Source organism: Ambystoma mexicanum, chromosome 4p (assembly GCF_040938575.1).
Source record: "Ambystoma mexicanum isolate Mex_15411 chromosome 4p, UKY_AmexF1_1, whole genome shotgun sequence".
Taxonomy (NCBI): domain Eukaryota; kingdom Metazoa; phylum Chordata; class Amphibia; order Caudata; family Ambystomatidae; genus Ambystoma; species Ambystoma mexicanum.
Genome location: NC_090927.1, coordinates 474,726,255 through 474,728,697, shown reverse-complemented (window position 1 = coordinate 474,728,697; position 2,443 = coordinate 474,726,255). Strand labels below are relative to the sequence as shown.

The window sequence follows — 2,443 nt, the reverse complement described above, 5'->3', positions numbered from 1 at the left end:
TCTGTGTGTGAGCAATGGCCAGGCCCGCTGGCACAGTGGGTGACCTTCCCTCTTGCCCAAGTACCTGGAGCTGGGCCCTATGCAGCCGGGCTGGGGTTTGAAGACTCTAGTGGTCCCACCCGACCCCCCTGTCTGTGCTGTCTCTGGCCTGCCTCGTTGTCCATCTCCCAGCCCCTCCCAAAAGGGAAGGGGTCAGGGAAGGATGAGTGGATCGGGCCGTGTGGGCAGGTGGCAGAGCGGCCTACCTCCATCCCCCTGGGAAGCGCTGTGCTGCTGCAGCTGGCGGTCAGGCTGAGCACCTGGATTATTATTATTATTTTTTTTAAAACCACAATGGTTTCGGCCGAGCTAGACAGGGAGCTGGGCTGTCCTGCCACAGCCAGCGCTGCCTCCCCCAACCTCTCCTGCACCGGCAGGGTCAGGCCGACGTCTAGGACAAAAAAAGTTGCCTGTGGCTCTTGGCGGTGGATCACTCGACTCGTGCATCGATGAAGAACGCAGCTAGCTGCGAGAATTAGTGTGAATTGCAGGACACATTGATCAACACGTCGAACGCACCATGTGGCCCTGGGTTTTTCCCGGGACTACGCCTGTCTGAGGGTCGCTTGTACATGAATCGCCCCGGGGTTCACTCCCAGGGTCATGGCTGGGGCTGTCGCAGGGACCCCATTCCATTCATCCCCCTAAGGTCAGACCCCGATCAGCACCGTCGCTGGATCCTTGGATCTGGCGCGCAAGCTCATTGCCGACGCGTCCTGGCTTCCCCAGTTTCCCCTTCTCATGCTGGTTTCGGGAGGGCCGGGTGGCCGACGTGCCCTGGATGTGGTGGTGGCGGCGGCAGCAGGCTTTAAAAAAGCCTGGCGCACCTTCACCCCACCCCGGGGCACCTGGCCGTGCTGTGTGTGTGGCTGTCTTTGGTGTCCCACGGCTGCCGGCGCAGGATGACCATGGAGCGCGGACCTCTTGACCATGTGGGCTTCGGTCACAGATTGGGACAGAATACACTCTCCTGCGCCAAGGGCTGGGGCAACCCCCCCCCCCGTACGGGCATGAGGCCAGCTGCCCTGAGCTTTGTGCTCCCCGACCACGGCCTCAGATCAGACGTGGTGACCTGCTGAATTTAAGCATATTACTAAGCAGAGGAAAAGGAACTAACCCAAGATTCCCTCAGTAAAGGCCAGTGAAAAGGGAAGAGCCCAGCGCCGAATCCCCATTCAGCAGCAGGCGTGGGAAATGTGGCGTACAGAAGACCGACTCCCCGGCATCGCTCAGGGGGCTCAAGTCCTTCTGATCGAGTCTCCCCACGCAGATGGCGTTAGGCCGATAGCGGCCTCTTGCCCACCGGGATCAGGTCTTCTTGGAGTCAGGTTGCTTGGGAATGCAGCCCAAAGCGTGTGGTAAACTCTAAGGCTAAATACGGGCGCAAGACTGGTGGCCAACAAGTACCGTAAGGGAAAGTTGAAGAGAGTTCAAGAGGGTGTGAAACGGTTGAGCTGTAAACTGGTGGGGTCTGTGCAGTCCACCCACAGGATTAAACACGGCAGGCAGGTTGGTCACCTGGAACGGTGGAGGCCCTTGCAGGTCTGCAGCCCGGGCACATCCAGCCCCAGCAGGCCGCATTTCCTCTGTATCGGTGCAACACGACCGGCTGGGAAGGCCCCAGGGGGCAGGTGGCTCTCTGCTCCAGCAGAGTGTAACAGCCCCCTGACAGCAGTTTTGCTGTGTCCACAGGGCTGAGGGAGATAGACCGCCACCGGGCCCTTATCCGGCAACTGTCCTGGCCCCTCTTGGGGGTTGCTAGAGTGGCCACGGGAGACAGGGCTCCCGATGTGACTGTGGTGGACTGCCCTCAATACGCCCCAACCACGTCGTGCTGCCGGGCGGGGAGGCCCACAAAGGGCGCCAGGGGTCTGAGGTGATGTCGGTTAACCACCCAACCTGTCTGGAAACACTAAGGGTATAACGCCTGCCCGAGTCAGAGGGATGAATGAAACCCTGTGATGTAATGATGTTGAGGGCCGGTGCCCGGCAATTGCAGTGGCATCCTGTCGCGGTGGGCCCTCCACCGACCCGTCTCGCCCGCGCTGTCAGAGAGATGATGCATGAGCGTGTGTGATGGGACCCGAAAGATGGTGAACTCGGCCTGGTGGAGGTCCGTAGCGGTCCTGATGTGTAAATCGGTCATCCAACCTGGGGATAGGGGAAAAAGACTAATCGAATGATATAGTAGCTGGTTCTCTCCGAAGTTTCACTCCGGATAGCTGTCGCACGGAAACCCCAGTTTTATCTAGCAAAGCGAATGATTAGATGTCTTGGGGCCAAAATTATCTCAACCTGCTCTCAAACTTTAAATGGGTATGAAGCCCGGCTTGCTGGCGTGGAGCCGGGTATTGTATGAAAGTGCTCAGTGGGCAACTTTTGGTAAGCAGAACAGGCGCTGCGG

The 2,443-nt window shown here is 59.1% G+C and overlaps 1 non-coding gene across 1 annotated transcript; it reads left to right on the top strand.

Annotated features, from left to right (window-relative positions):
* Window positions 1-453: 453 nt before the first annotated feature.
* On the top strand, window positions 454-604 carry LOC138459965 (5.8S ribosomal RNA). Its single transcript, XR_011262744.1, has one exon. It is a non-coding gene; the product is annotated as a 5.8S ribosomal RNA (ribosomal RNA).
* Window positions 605-2,443: the final 1,839 nt, after the last annotated feature.